This window comes from Lissotriton helveticus, chromosome 5_1, assembly GCF_964261635.1.
Source record: "Lissotriton helveticus chromosome 5_1, aLisHel1.1, whole genome shotgun sequence".
Classification (NCBI taxonomy): domain Eukaryota; kingdom Metazoa; phylum Chordata; class Amphibia; order Caudata; family Salamandridae; genus Lissotriton; species Lissotriton helveticus.
Window position 1 is genome coordinate 360,260,649 of NC_136065.1, and position 16,585 is coordinate 360,277,233.

The 16,585-nt window shown below is 41.7% G+C and overlaps 1 protein-coding gene across 1 annotated transcript in view; it reads left to right on the forward strand.

The window, feature by feature from the left end:
- Positions 1-10,658: 10,658 nt before the first annotated feature.
- Positions 10,659-16,585, forward strand: part of LOC144754552 (rho guanine nucleotide exchange factor 16-like) — a 306,705-nt gene continuing 300,778 nt past the window's right edge. The window contains exon 1 of the mRNA XM_078642485.1: positions 10,659-10,920. The gene's annotated coding sequence lies outside the window, so the exon portion shown is untranslated. The remainder of the gene's footprint in view (positions 10,921-16,585) is intronic.

Consider the following 16,585-nt stretch of genomic DNA (forward strand, 5'->3'; position numbering starts at 1 on the left):
CACCCAGTGTTTAAAATGGTCACGCATGAAGATACAGGAAGTGCCTAGGAAGCATTGGAAACGTTAATATATGGTTGAATTTCAAATATGCAGAACTACTGCAAAATATGCGGCAGGCAAAGGATGAAGATTATAAAAATATTCTACAAGATGTAAGAATCGGAAAAATAAGTCAGCATGGAAAAGAAGCTTTACATGGACGATTAATTTCAAATTTGTACCCAAATGAAAAGATTCTTCCAGAGAATATTTTTAAGAAAATTAACGAGAAGAAATCTGGCATATGTTTGATGCCAACTCTGAAAGAATGTTCCATGTTCAACAACAAAACGTTAAAGTTAGAAAATGAAGAGATAGTGCAACTGGAAGCTATAGATAAAATAGAGCATATGGGAGCAACAATTATTTTGTCAGAAAATTTGAAATCAAAATTGGATTCATTAGAGAAGACTATATCTAAAACTGCTGGTTTTGAAAAGACTCTGAATGTGTGTTTAAATTGTCGTATAATTTTGAGAAGGAATTTAAATGTTGAAAGAGGTCTGGTAAATGGAGCAATGGGTCATGTTGTTGGTTTTGTGAATTACAAAAATAGAGATGGAATTGAAATTTTAAAAATTAAATTTGATGGCATTGACAAAATAGAACAAATTTGTCGTTGTTCAGCTAGATTTTTGCTTGTGAAAGACTTATATGTTTGCCGAAAACAGTTTCCTGTTTGTTTGGCATATGCAGTGACAATTCATAAATCTCGAGGTTTAAGTGTAGATAGTGCTTTGGTGAACATTGGAAGCTCTGTGTTTAAAGAGGGTATGGCATATGTGGCATTATCACGAGTCAGAACTTTATCAGGATTGTACTTGATTGAGTGTGATGAAACAAAGATTTGTGCTGATCTAGATTGTGTTAAAGAATAAAATAGGTTAAGAAGAGAGTATGCTCCACATTTGCCTCAATATCCTCTGTTTGAAAAAAGTGTGGTAGGCCGAAAAAGAAGAAATGAGAATAATTGCAGTGAGGTAGTAGCAAAAAGACAAAAAGTAGATGAAACTGTAATTGTAAGCAGAAAGAAAAAGGATTCTGTTGAAGATGTTGTTGGATTTCAGTTTGAAAACAGTTCTGGTGTCAACTGCTATGCTAATGTAGTGGTTAATGTTTTTTTTCTTCAAAATTTACAAGAACAGATTGTTGAAAATCGGGATCAAACATTCTGCTGTTTATTGAATTCTGTGTTTGAGAAATGTAGCAGTGATAGAGCAAAAATAGAAAGTGTTTCAGAAATTAGAAATCTTCTAGACATATGTTCAGGTCAAAATCAATTTCAATGTTCACAGATTATTCAGCAGGATTGTCAGGAATTTTTAATGTATATGTTTGATGTATTGGAAGATGAAGGAGTAGATATAAAAATCTTTTTAGCCTTTCTTATCAATGGCAGCATGACTGTGACAACTGTACTTTATCAAGTAGTACTAGAATAGACACTGAAAGATTTATATATTTGACTTTACCAGACTGCAAATCAGTGCCTTTTAATAATCTAGTTAAAGCAGCTGATCACAATATGGTGTGTACCCAATGTAAGTCTGCAATGCTGTCCACATTATTTTTACAAACTTATGGTAAATATGTGATTTTAATGTTCCAACGATGTAGACCTGATGGAAGTAAGTTGACAACTTCTATTAAAAATTTCGTGGCTTCTCAGTTATCAATTTCAGGAGGAACCTTTGCAACTGTAGCTATTATTTATCATGATGGTACTTCAACAACATCAGGGCATTACACATGCTATTTAAAAAGTTGTAAAGGTTGGACCCTTTGTAATGACACTCATTTGATTTTCAAACAATGTTTGCCTTTTGACTTAAAAAATTCATATCTAGTGTTTTTAGAACCAAAATTTAAGTAAAGATAATTGGCCTATGAAGACGGGAGCAGTTAATAAAGGTTAGTTTGCTGTTTAAAATTATATTCTGAGTAAAAGTGATCAAGATAATATAAAAAATTGAGTTGTCATATAGGTACTGTAAGTGGATCTCATAGTAAGTAATATCAGTATTATAGGAAATGATGAACATGAGTGAGTCAGAGATGGAATTACAAAAATGTAAATATTGTAAAAAATGTTGTTTGAGCCTTTCTTTCAGAACGTCGGAAAAACGGTAATTTTAGAGTTTGTTTTAATTAATTTGAAAATATACTGATACATCTGACACTATTTGGCCTTAAGGAATGGTGAAGGAATGAGCAAAGATGTATTACTGAACAGAAGGAGTATATGAAAATAATGAAAATATTTCAGATGTTCTTCGAGGTTTTCTTCTAGAAAGTCGAAGAAATTGAATTTTTAGAGAACAGCAGAGTACTTTCCAACGAAAAGGACCTTCATGATATACTATTTGGCCTAAAGGAAAAGTAAGTGAATCAAAGATTAGTGTACATTTGTAATTTTGAAGTTTAGATGTTTTTTTTTTAAAACACAATCTTTTTGATTGTGTTTTTTCCCCCGCTGTCATATGATGAGTAGTTTGAACTCACTTTTTTAAGTGAAATTCAATATATTCTGAGAACAGCAAAAATAAACTATGTAACATGTTGTACAAGTTAATCTATAGTTTGTATTCTGTAATTTAAAATATATTCCCATTGTCTCACACTCACTTTCCTTTTTCCACCCTCTTTCAGCTCTTTTTACTCACTTATAATGTCTTTCTTTCACTCTCTTTCAACCCCGTTCTTTTAGTCCACTTCTTTCACAACCCCTCATTCTCATTTCAACTGTCTGCATCCCCTCTCTCCATTGCATAACTATTCAGCTTTCAGTCTGTCTGCTTTACTTTCCTTTTCCGTGTTTTCCTCCTTTGCTCTTTTAGTAATTCCTCTTTACTCACTCACCAGTATTGTCACACTCTATCACTATAAATCATCCACTCTCCCTCGCTTATCTTTGTTTCCTCCTTTCTTTTGACCTCTTCTCTCTATTTTCCGTTCACTACCTCTATGTCCTCAGTCCCTCACTCTCCTTGTGTTATATTCACTTGTGTTTATCTACCTTCTATCATTTCTCTTACAACAACTTCACTGCTCCTCTCTCATCGCTCATCAACCTATTTCTTTTAGTCCGGTTTCATTACTACCCCTCATTTCCTATGTTTCAGTGTCCTTCTCTTTACTTTCATCACCGAATCACTTTCTCTCAGTACCACTGCTTTAGTCCTCTTCTCCTCTCTTTCCTTCTTTTGCTCTCTTACTCATTTTTCTTTCCTCACTCATTGTACTCCACTTCACTCAGTCCTTCCCTTAGTCTCTCTGTCTACTAACTTCATCACTCCTTTTCCCTCAATCCTTCTATATTATCCTCTCTCCCTTCATCCCTTCACTATATGACTCTCCTTCGCTTACTCTCAGTTATCTTCCATTCCTCATTCTTCTAAATGCATCCTTTATTAGACTCCTTTCCCTCTCAGTCATTATCTTTTTACTTAATCCTGTTTCCTGATTTAGTTTTGCTAACTCATATTCTTTTAGTATCTTTCTTACTTTCAGTTCATTTTTCTCTTCTTCTCTTCCTTTCTGTCAGTGAATCTAAATGCCTTACTCTTAGTAATTTGCTCTCCTTCTATTTCTTTTTCCCTCTTTTTGTCCTTCTACCTTACTTTATTTCTAAATACACTGTTATGATTTTTAACCTCTTCATTTGTATCTTTAATTTTAAATACATATTTTACTAATTATAACTTATTTTTTCTTCTCTCTTTACAGATACAAAATGTAGTAAAAAAAATGTAATTAAAGTTACATTTATTATATGGTAAGTGTGACTAAGAAAATGTAGTTTGTCATCACCCTTTGCTTTAACCTCACTACTATTTTCTCAACCTACCTCAGTCCTGTTTCTTTACTCTGCTTCCCTCACTTATTCATATTCTCCATGTTTACTCCCCTTTCCCTATTTCCCCTCCTACATTCAATTTTTTTCAGTCCCCATTCTTCACTTACCTTACCCTCTGTTCCCTTCCTTTGCTCCCTCCCTCACTCATTCTCTTTCCCTTAATCATTTACTTCACTCCTACACACACACCTCCCCCCAACACACACACACACACACACCTCTGACATACACCACAGACACATACCACACACACACCTCACACACACACACACAGCCACACACACACTCACACATCCCACACACACACACACTCCACACACATACCCCCCACACCCACCCCCACCCCCACACATATCTCACACACCCACACCTCCACCCACACCCAAACACCACACACACCCACACCCACCCACACACCTTACACACCCACACCCCCACCTACACCCTCTGACTCCCTATAAGTCACCCACACTGCCTTAATTACCTTTCTTTCCTGTTTCACTCAGACTCTTTCAGTCGCTCCTTCCTTTACTCTCTCTCTCTTTTCTCTCTGTCACTCCCCATGCCTTAACCTTATTCACTTTTATCCACCCTCTTTCAATCCTCTTTACTTACACTCACTGCTCTTTTCTCACCCTCCCTCACCATTGTTCATTTATTCCGGTTCCGTCACTACCTCTCATTCCCCATTCTTTACTGTCCTTCTTTTTATTTTCAACACCCACTCACATTCTACCAGTACCTCTACTTTAGTCTTCTTTTTCTCTCTTCCCTTCTTTCGCTCCCTTATTCATTTTCCTTTTCTGACTTACACCCTATTACATCTTCTCTGTTTTTTACTGTGTAATAAACAATCCCTCTGTGTTGCTCCCTGTAGCTCTTTTTCTATTAACATTACTGTCTCTGTGTTCTTCCCTCATGCTCACTCTTTCTTTATTTTTTTATTTTTATTTTTTGGGTTGCGCGCCCCTGTGCACGCCCCGGTGCACGTACCGGTACGCGTACCCTTGAAAAAAAAGATTGAGAGAGATTCTTCAAAAATATAGATTTATTTTTATAAATTAAAGGTAGTTCTAAAAAGAACTGTTTTTTTACTCTTTTTGTTGTTTTATATTTTTTTATTGTTTTTTTGAATTTTTTCTACTTTTTTTGACTTTTCTGAACAGTTTTATATTTGTTTTGTATTTTTTAAGGGGAGAAACAAAAAACAGGGAATTCTAAAGGGCTCAACAGGAGCAAAAAAAAAGGCGGAAAAAATTAATGTTTTCTTGGGCACTTGTGGTTATCCCAAGCACGGTTAATAAGTGTGATGCTTTTTTCTCCATAGCATATCGTTTGTCCACAAAAAATACAAACCATTTTAAAATTGGGAAATTTTGGTTGTATGGTGTAGCATATCTCCCTAACTTCCGGTCCCGATGGGGTGGGAACATTAGTTTGGGAGGTGCTGGCAGAAGATTGGACAGGGTTTCTGGCCAGTTCCCTGAGCTTTGCCCTTGCATAGTTATTTGGATGCCTGCGTCGCATATGCCTGATCATCGTGTGGTTGCCAAAGGAGTATTTTTTGTTGGGATTCCCCCTTGACAGCTCCTGATGACATATTAAGCAGGTTGCCTTAGGCGCATTTACTTTTTTCTTGTCCATGGGGATTGAAAAAAAACTGCCAGATGATGTGCTCTTTAGGTTTGTATGTAATATTGTCCTCTCGGACGAATCTCCTCTCCTCCTCCTCCTCATCTTCCTCCTCTTCTTCATCTCCACCACTGTGAAGTTGTGGTGGTCCTTGTGGTGGTGGTGGTGGTGGTGGTGGTCCAGAAGCTCCAGCAGCTGCAGCTAATGTAGCCATTTTCTACTGAAATAACTGCAGGTCTACCTCACACAAAAGTAGAATGAGGAAAAAAGGTGGGGTCTTTCATCATTTGGAAAAGAAAACTGTTCTGAACCAATGAAAAGTGTTATTTTTAGGTCACATGACCTGGCCTTACATCATTAGGAAACCGAAAGTGAAATGAACCAATAAAAAGTTTTATTTTCAGGTCACATGACCCGACGCGCTTACGCTACGCGCCCCGGGGCGCGCTCCGGGGCGTGCCCGTAGTCACACCCCGGGGCGCGTAGCGTAAGCGCATCAGGACGTTGCGCGATCGTATGCGCTCGCGTGCTTCCGGGTGCGCTTACGCAGTGCGTCATATGACACATCACACGTTTACGCGAAACGTCACGATGTTGTTTTCATTCGCGAGAATAGCGCTAACGGGACGCTCACCGGTACGCGCCCCGGGGCGCACCGCAACATTGCGCTTACCCGTGCGTTCACCGGTACGCGCCCCGGGAGCGCTCCGGGGCAAAATAAAAATAATAAATAAATAAAATATTACATAATTATACAATATAAAATTCATTATAAAATTTTTAACTTTTTATACCTATAGAGATTTGCTATTAAAAAACCATTGAAATTCACTGAAAAAAACATAGGTTTCACACCAGTTATAGTTAGGAATTAGCATTTAAAAAACCTATGAAATTCACTGAAAAAACCATAGATTTTACACCAGTTATAGTTAGGAATTAGCATTTAAAAAACCTATTAAATTCACTGAAAAAACCATAGGTTTTACACCAGTTATAGTTAGGAATTAGCATTTAAAAAACCTATTAAATTCACTGAAAAAACCATAGGTTTCACACCAGTTATAGTTAGCTGGAAGTTTTACTCGCATAAAACCATTGAAATTCCCACGTTATAGTTAGTTGGACTCACTATAACTTGCGCGTGCAATGCACTGCTGATGACGTCACATATTACATCACTCATGACATGGTCAGTGACATCACTCATGACATCACTGATGACACCATCCTTGTGACAAAGTGACAGACCTCCTTTCACTGTAATGTAAACTTTGAAACACATATTCAAAAATAGAAACTAAAATGTTTTTTAAAATGGAGATACCCATGCCAGTTACAACAACCAATTCAGTAATTCCACCATCTATATACACATCCACTCATTCACCAACAGTTCTATGTAGTCAGTCATACATATACTCACTCATCATATATAGTGATACACCTATATATCCTGTTACACAACGACAGTCATCCAAAAGATACTCTCACACATACTCGCACATGCAAATAAACTATTAAACATCCATTTATTTGCATATACAGCTATACACACACTACCACTTTACTTCTAAGGAAACTTACACATACTTACTCTCTTAAACAATCACTTATAGAAACACATACTTATTTAAACAGGAACTCTTACAATCCCTCACTCTCACATATACTCACTTATATACATCAATATTCACATATACTAGATTAAAACATATGTCGTTTACTGATAAAGACACGTGAGACAGTCATTCACTCACTAACATACACATATACACACTCATCCACCCATACAGTCCTGCACATATGCTGTATTCAAAACACATACAAAGAGAGAGTCAGTCATTGATGAATCTATGTGCTAAGTAACACCCCCACCAAACATATAGACAATCATATTGAAATTAAAAAAAACATCTAATAACCCATATACCTACACATGTAGCTACTCACCAACCCATGCAGCCAATTATACACAAAGTGAAACATTAATACATATATTTAAATATTTAAACATTACTCACTAATATTTATTTTTCAGAAAGACACACATTCACTGGATGGTGTCATCAGTGACGTCATGAGTGATGTCACTGACCATGTCATGAGTGATGTAATATGTGACGTCATCAGCAGTGCATTGCACGCGCAAGTTATAGTGAGTCCAACTAACTATAACGTGGGAATTTCAATGGTTTTATGCGAGTAAAACTTCCAGCTAACTATAACTGGTGTGAAACCTATGGTTTTTTCAGTGAATTTAATAGGTTTTTTAAATGCTAATTCCTAACTATAACTGGTGTAAAACCTATGGTTTTTTCAGTGAATTTAATAGGTTTTTTAAATGCTAATTCCTAACTATAACTGGTGTAAAACCTATGGTTTTTTCAGTGAATTTAATAGGTTTTTTAAATGCTAATTCCTAACTATAACTGGTGTAAAACCTATGTTTTTTTCAGTGAATTTCATAGGTTTTTTAAATGCTAATTCCTAACTATAACTGGTGTGAAACCTATATATATATATATATATTTATGGAGTGCAGGTTGTTTATTTGTAAACATGTGCTATGCCATCATATAGCCTGGCATCAGTGGATGGGATGGTGTACAAAATAGGTGCAGATACACTGACTGAGATATGTGATTTATACATACCTGAACTAGAGCCACTTGGCTAAGGAATTGACCATGCTACCAAGATTGGCAGTGTGCTTTCATTGTTTGATTATAATTTGTATGTATGTGAAATAACTTCAATCTTCTTTATTGAAACTGCATTGAATAATAAAAAGTATTTTTCCCACTACGAGGTGTTGTGGGTGTTACAGTGTTTTGAAAAAACCATCTGCAATGTAATTGCAGTCTTTCTATGCTATCCATGCTGGTAACCAGAAAAAAGTCATTTTGAATTAACGCTTCCTTTGGAGTGAACGTACAAAAAATGTATGAACTTTGGAATAAAATAAATAAAAACATGGTTCAAATAAGGAGTACTTGATGAATTAAGGTTTATTACGAGAATAAGTATCTCACTTAAGGGCTGTGCAACTGAGTGACGCAAGAGACCATGCCACATACATTTTACAGATTACATCTGTGGTTTTGAGGACAGACCACGGTATCAGTTTGCACGCCAAATATAACTTGGAAAATTCTGAAAAGTGATTATCAGGAGGTGTGCATTCTACCACTATACTCTATACTCATTGCTATTTGATATCAGACACCCTTCCACCAATTGTCTCGAAAAGGGCGATGGACCCAACAGGCCACCGCTCGTAACATGCAACATGCAAAAACAAGACATCACAGCACTCTGAATGTAGTCCAGTAAATCAATTTAGTCCAAGGAGTCAGGATCACGATAAATTCAATCTATGGTCTGTTTATTGTGTGTAACTTGAAGTCTTCAGTGACAAAGTAACATCAAAAGACACAGCCAACACGTGTTTCGTCAACTGCGTGACTGCTTGAAGGCTGCAGAATTGTACAATACAAAAAAAAGGCAGTTCAGACCTTCATACTCTGGTATACAAAATCTATGCCTGCTGGCAGGAACTGACATACTTAGTAAATGTAAAAGATTAAGCAAGAAAAGTAAAGGTTAAAAAATCCTTGAAGTATATTAGTCATGACACGCTGGTATGTGATTGTGTTAGAGAAAGAAAGTGATAAAAATTGAAACAGAGAGGACAAACTCAAGCGCTCCGGTGTGCAGCGAAACCAAAGGAGCAGAACCCGATTATGCCAGTTAAAACACGGTGTAGTATACAGATGTTGGTAAACACAGTGTAGTATACAGATGTTGGTAAACGGTGCAGTATAAAGATGTTGGTAAACACGGTGTAGTATAAACATGTTGGTGTGTCAGACATCCGTCAACCAAAGATAACAAACGGAAATATACCGAAGGAAGAGTATTGGGCTAAATTGACTTACTGTTACTGTTACTTTCGTTCTCTGAGGTTTACCTGGAATTTTACAGGCGTAGACAGGGTTATTCTTAGAAAAGTTTCTCTCTCAGGCATCAGAATCCAGGTGTAGGTACAATAAGTGCAAAACACACAAGATGATGGACGGAATGTTGCACAATGGCAAAACATTCACCCCCAGTCACAGATCTGGGTTTAATCCATCGTTATTTTGCTCACCAAGCCACCCCAGTTCAGACATGGCCATAGGCAAATCAGTCTTGACCCTGTGCCTCATGGGAACAGTCCAGCCCAAACTGCCAAGCCATGTCTTTCCTGGACCGGAATCAAGCATCCTAGGACCGGTTTCTGGCTATCAGCCGTCTTCAGCCAGGATAGCTTGACTCCAGTGGCTTAGTGAGCACGGGACCCACGTCTGGGCATACCCTTCCCACATAGGGTGAACAGCAAAACACACAAGATGATGGACGGAATGTTGCACAATGGCAAAACATTCACCACAGTCACAGATCTAGGTTTAATCCATCGTTATTTTGCTCACCAAGCCACCCCAGTTCAGACATGGTCAGTTAAAACACGGTGTAGTATACAGATGTTGGTAAACACGGTGCAGTATACAGATGTTGGTAAACACTGTGCAGTATAAAGATGTTGGTAAACACGGTGTAGTATAAACATGTTGGTGTGTCAGACATCCGTCACCCAAAGATAACAAACGGAAATATACCGAAGGAAGAGTATTGGGCTAAACTGACTTACTGTAACTAAGTTCTCTTAGGTTTACCTGGAATTTTGCAGGCGTAGACAGGGTTATACTTAGAAAAGTTTCTCTCTAAGGCATCAGATTCCAGGTGTAGGTACAATAAGCGCATTTTGTCAGTCTCTTTGCAGTTAACCGGCCCATTCCAGGGTGTTTTACTCTCTTAAATGTCGCCCGTGTGAGTGTATGGGCACAGAAAGTTTTCCTTGTATTAATCTCATTGTGGTCTTGTGGTCACCTCGCCTATTCCAGGTGCGCACAAAGTTCTCACGGGGTTGAGTTACAATCCAGGCTATTCCACGTAGCACCCCCTGTGACTCCCCGGGCAGTCACTCACCTGTGGCTTGCATCTTGCAACACAGTGGTGGCTGGCTGCGCATGGCCCCGCCCCCTCGTACCCGCATTGCCCGTCGCCTGCTTTCTCCTGGGGACTGCGGTTTGCTTTGCACACACCAGGCTGCTCCCTGCCCTCTTTGCCTCCGCACGCCCACACCTGGGTGATGTCAGCAGTGCTGTAGAGGGCAGAGGGAGGGAGTAGGCGGAGGGAGCCTCGGACAGGAAGTGCAGCTTTGGACAGTCCCGCAGCGGCTGCAGCCCGGGTTCTGCACTTTCAAACCCCAGCCTCCCTGCCCAGGGAAGCGGGGATCCGAAACAAGCCGAGCACCGGAGCCAGGACCCGTGCGTGAAGCTGGCAGTCAGGTAGGAATGGAATTAGACTGGCAGCGCAGCACAGGGCACCACGCCGCGGAGGGGAGGGTGTGTCTCCCGGGAGGGGTAGTCTGGAATGTGATTTGGAGAAGTACCAGCTGCTGAGAGAGTAGGGGAATCCTTCTGACGGGTAATTTGTCGCATGCATGCATGCCCTTACTTAAAGTAACATTATGGATCGGATAAAGCTCGGTTTCCTAACTTTCAGAGGCGACAGCGGTGAGATCGGGCTGCGGCCAGTCTGAACTGGGTGTTGTTTCTCAACTCTGTTATCGCAGCTGTGGCCGTGAATTGTTTCTGTTTACCCGGCCTCTCCTTCACATATACTTTGAATCTCTTTTCGCTGTTGATAAAACCTTCTGTTTGTTTTGTGAACATTGCTCCCTCTATAGTGGGTGCGTTTTGTGAGTTTCTTTATTAGTGTGTCTGTGATGCATTTTTGTGTGTTACCATCAAACCTACACCTTTCTGCTGCCTCCTATTTTAATGCGCACTGCATTTCGTCGAATGTTTACTTATGACGGTGTGACTTACTTCTTCACTATCTTTTAATTAACTTCGTGTCTCTTGCAATGATACTTTGCATTTCGTTCGTCCTGTATTAGTGGTTCCGCACATCACGTTGACTCTTTCTCTGTAAAATGATTAACTTTCCAGAGTCCTCTGCCCAAGCCCGCCCCGCAGACAGGTACGCGTAGGCACTGCCGGCTTCTTGGTACACAGGTTGGGCTCGTCTGTCATCGTTGTCAGTTGCGAGATGGACATTGATCAGATGTAAATAGTACTCTCTGGGTTCAGGTGGAGGAGAAGAGAGGGGTTCAAGCGAGGTTCTTCGTTGCATCCTGATTTTCAGGTGCAATGACAACCCTGAGGCTCCATCGTAAAGCGTGTGCCTGCTCGTGAGAAGATTTCTGATTTATTTGTTTTAAATGTTTCGCAATCATGTTTTTTTATTGTAATTTTTTCCCCCAATGTATATGTCTAGAGCATTCAAGTTTATCAGATAGATGCGACAGCGGGACATGCAGTCCAGGAGTTTTATTTTAATTATGGGACTTGTCCCGATTATATAATGGGTTACACAGGACTACAAATCCCACCATGCAGCTTAAAAACACTGGACTATATGTGCCTACTCACTTCAGGGACTAGGTAACTCGGGGTCTGTTATTTTCAGGTCTCACTCCTCACGAAATTTTGTCATCCTTCCTCGTCATGTCCTCTTCCCCCACCCCCTCCCCCACTACTCCCGAAATGCCACATTTTTGAGTTATCGGCCAAGTGCTCTTTCTGTCCCATGTCTGTCAACACAAGTGCATGTACCCCGCCCCTCCCTCCTTTTTTGAGTATTTTTTTAATTTATTTTTAGTTTATAAAGTGAATAAGACGAGAAGTCTATGAAGCTGACAATTCCAGTTCACAGCTGGGACGCTGAGAATGTTTCTAGAAAATGGCGAGATATGTACCGTGAAGTTTCCTTTCGTGGTTCCAGACCAGCGTTATTATTTTTTTGTTTAAGTTGCTTTGCTGCACTGTGGAATGCTATCCTTCAAGCACGCGCCTCTCCTCCGTGCTATCTCTTCCAGAGCTGCTTCCCAGGCCCCCGGACACCCTCCCATCCGCACATAGCTGGCGCGTGGTGAGAACTTCCGGCCATCTGCAGTTGATCAGACCCTAATTCATACATGCAAAGAGCACAGATAAAGGCCACTGGAACGAGGGACAGCCACACATTCTTTCCCCAATGACTCTGTAGGGTCACAGGCTTTATTCTCAGGATTTTACTGATCAGGCTTATGTTTACGAGCTTGGTAAAAAAAAAAAAAAGCATTTACAATGCAACAGTCTCGCCTTTGTAAAAGTTAGAGCTATTGGCATTGTAAATGACAAATTTTGTATTTATGTGATGGTTTTGAAAACAGATAAATAAATGGCATTGTCATTTACAATGCCAATAGCTTAATCTCTCACAAATGCGAGACCTATTGCATTTGCACACACACACAGAGCACAAACACACACACAGAGCCACAGAGCCACACACAGACAGAGCCACACACAGACAGGCTTCAGACAGGTTATGCCTTAATGCCAAGCCATAGATGTCATATGCATGCATGTGAGGTCATAGACGGCGTCTGCCTGCATATCAAGCCATAGATGGCGTCTGCCTGCATATCAATGGTTCAAAAAGGGGGGGTGGTGATGGACAGAGTATCTGAATTAAGCAGAACACTCCTACCCAGTCAAAAGATCAGGGCTTGATCCATCACCGTTTTTTAGCTCACTGCACCATCCCAGTTCAGAACCTGGCTATATGCAAATTAGTCTGTCCATGGCCCAGTACATCATGGGAACAGGGCAGACCAAACTACCAAGCCAATTCTTTACTGGAAAGGAAACAAGCTTCCGGGGACCGGTTTCTGGCATTGCAGCCGTCTTCGGCCCGGCTTGCTTGAATCCTGATGGTGCATGGAGCAAGGGACTCACATCTGAGCATACCCTTCCACACTTGTGGTGGCTACAACGGTTCAAAAAGGTGGGTGGTGATGGACAGAGTATCTGAATTAAGCAGAACACTCCTACCCAGTCAAAAGATCAGGGCTTGATCCATCACCGTTTTTTAGCTCACTGCACCATCCCAGTTCAGAACCTGGCTATATGCAAATTAGTCTGTCCATGGCCCAGTACATCATGGGAACAGGGCAGACCAAACTACCAAGCCAATTCTTTACTGGAAAGGAAACAAGCTTCCGGGGACCGGTTTCTGGCATTGCAGCCGTCTTCGGCCCGGCTTGCTTGAATCCTGATGGTGCAGTGAGCAAGGGACTTACATCTGAGCATACCCTTCCACACTTGTGGTGGCTAAAACGGTTCAAAAAGGCCTGCATATCAAGCCATAGATGCCATGTGCCTGCATATCAAGCCATAGATGTCATGTGCCTGCATATCAAGTCAAATATGGCATGTGCATACACGTTAGTCCACAGACAGAGTGTACATGCATGTCAACATCTAGATGTCATGCGCCTGCATATCAAGTCATAGATGTCATGTGCATGCCTGTTAGACCATAGATGTCAAGTGCATTCCTGGTAGGACATAGAGTGTGCATGCATGCATGTCAAGAAATAGATGTCATGTGCGTGCATATCACGCCAGATAGCATGTGCATGCATGTGAGACCACAAATGCCATATGCATACATGTAAGGCCATAGAAGGTGGATGCGTACAAGTCACGGATATTATAAGCCTGCCTGTAAGGCCAAACATGCTGGGAGTCTGTATGTCTGCCGAAGATGCCATGGGAATCCATGCATGCCCTGGGTGCAGTGCCCCTCTGAGTCTGACCATAGACTGTGTGTACCTAGACAATAGGTCATGGCTCTTGGCTTAAATCTACACAGATCTTTAGCCCAGTGGACAGCGGTCCCCAGCTCTTAAATATGTGAAATGTTAACAGGAAGTGGACTCTGAACTACGACCCCCTGCGGCTGCCGCCCCACCCCCAGTCTGCACGGGTCTCGCAGTAAAGTAAAGTAAAAGTAAAGTCCACATTTGTAAAGCGCACAATCACCCGTAAGGGTCTCTAGGCGCTGGGGGGCCGTCGGGAAGATTAAGCGAGCTATTGCCCAGAGTCACATGGTGCTGGGCTAACCTGCCGCCGGAGCCGGGGATCGAACCGTGGTCCCCAGATTCCAGCGTCAGTCGCCCTGGCCGCGGCGCCCACCTCTTCCACTGAAGCAGTGAACTTTGCTTTGAATTGATAATTTAATAGCTCTTGGATATCATGCCAACCCAGCCCCAAAGGGCATCAAAGCTCTGTACACGAGAAGCTAGGCAAGTTGACGTATACTTTACATATACACGGAAATTATATACAAAAAGTCTATGTGTTCTGCAAGGCCAGGAGTAAAATAAGCACAAATACCTGAGAGGATGAAAGATTAGAGATTTCTGCAGGGAGCTAGCACCACACAGCAGCGTGTGTTTCCTTTCCCTAACAGAAAGGTCCGTGCGTATAATGTGTTCACCTGGCAGTCTCTGAACCCAAGACTAACACCCCAGAGTCAGACTCGGGGCGTCCTGGCTAAGCACTGAAGCAGTAGCGCCACGGGCCTGTGAGGAGACTCAACAGTACCAAACACCGGTACTGCCTAGACGTCACATCTGGCCAAGGAAAGGGACCGACAGCCTAGTGACTGTGATGTGAAGGTGTAGAATAAAGCTTTTCCTAAATATATCGGTGTCTCGTGAACTGGCGCATCTTTACCTTGTGATCCCGAGAGAGCACGGAGTACGTGATGAGGGTGCAAGCAGGGTGCAAACTAGGTTATGTTGCAGGAGGAGGGGGGGGTCGGGTAGCCGCAAGCCCGAATGTGCGACGTGAGCGGGCAATGCGGGAGCGGACGAGGAACTCCAAAGAATGTGTTAGCAGTGAGACAAAACCACATCTACTAGCAGTGGTTTAAATATATCGGTGTCTCGTGAACTGGCGCATCTTTACCTTGTGATCCCGAGAGAGCACGGAGTACGTGATGAGGGTGCAAGCAGGGTGCAAACTAGGTTATGTTGCAGAAGGGGGCATGGGGGTCGGGTAGCCGCAAGCCCGAATGTGCGACGTGAACGGGCAATGCGGGAGGAGACGAGGAACTCCATAGAATGTGTTAGCAGTGAGACAAAACCACATCTACTAGCAGTGGTTTAAAGCCCAGTACTGGCTAGAAGTTATGAAGTTAATGTAAGGTGCGTAGGAGGGACTGCTGGCCAGTTAAGGGGGACATCGATGGCGCAGTGAAATACAAACACAATATAAACGAGACAAGCACAACGAACACGGGGGGAGCGGGCGGGATGCACAACAGCAAGCACTCACCTGAGGACGACTTCTTCCGGCGTTGCCCTCCGCAGGCTCTCCGGGGTTGAGGAGGGGTGCGCGCCTGCAGCAAAGCAATTGCTATGTCCATCTCGGCAAGAGAAACTTTAACAATGACGAAAAAACAGCCCTGAAGAGAAAAAAAAAGGAAACACCCACTTTGGCCCACCTCTGCATGACGAAACAAAGGGGGCGGGGCTAAAAAAACAACACAGAAACGCCCACGAATCTGCTCCCAGAATGATTGACACATCTCTCTTCCAATGGCTAGCCTCCATTTATGGAGCTAGCCAATGGAAGAGAGAGGCAGGTTAAAGCCCCAGTACTGGAAATCAAAACATCTCGGCTGCGCGACACTGCTGCGCAGTGAATGCCAGTGGAGACGTAAATAACAGACCCTTGGCTTCACAGTACTCTCTTTAAGGGCACGCTGGCCAGTATTTGAAAGATTGGTAGGGCTGGAGAAGAGTCAGTCACCCAAAGGGGAAAAGTCACGGGTCCTCAAGGCCAGTCCACATCTGGTGACTTTCGCCATAGATATGTTTTTCCTATCGCTATAGATATGTTTTTTTCGGAAAGGTGCCTTTTTCTCTAACAAATATAATTTACTTATGTAGGTTTGTAGCAATACTTTTGCAAAATCGCATGTTGCTAATGCAGCAAAAGCGTTTACACTTTACCAGTTGTATTGACGCCAGCAAAACGTTGACATTTTTAGGTCTTGCCTAGGCAGCGCTTGCACTGTCTGTTCGAGGCATGCTGTGTTCAGAATATTAGC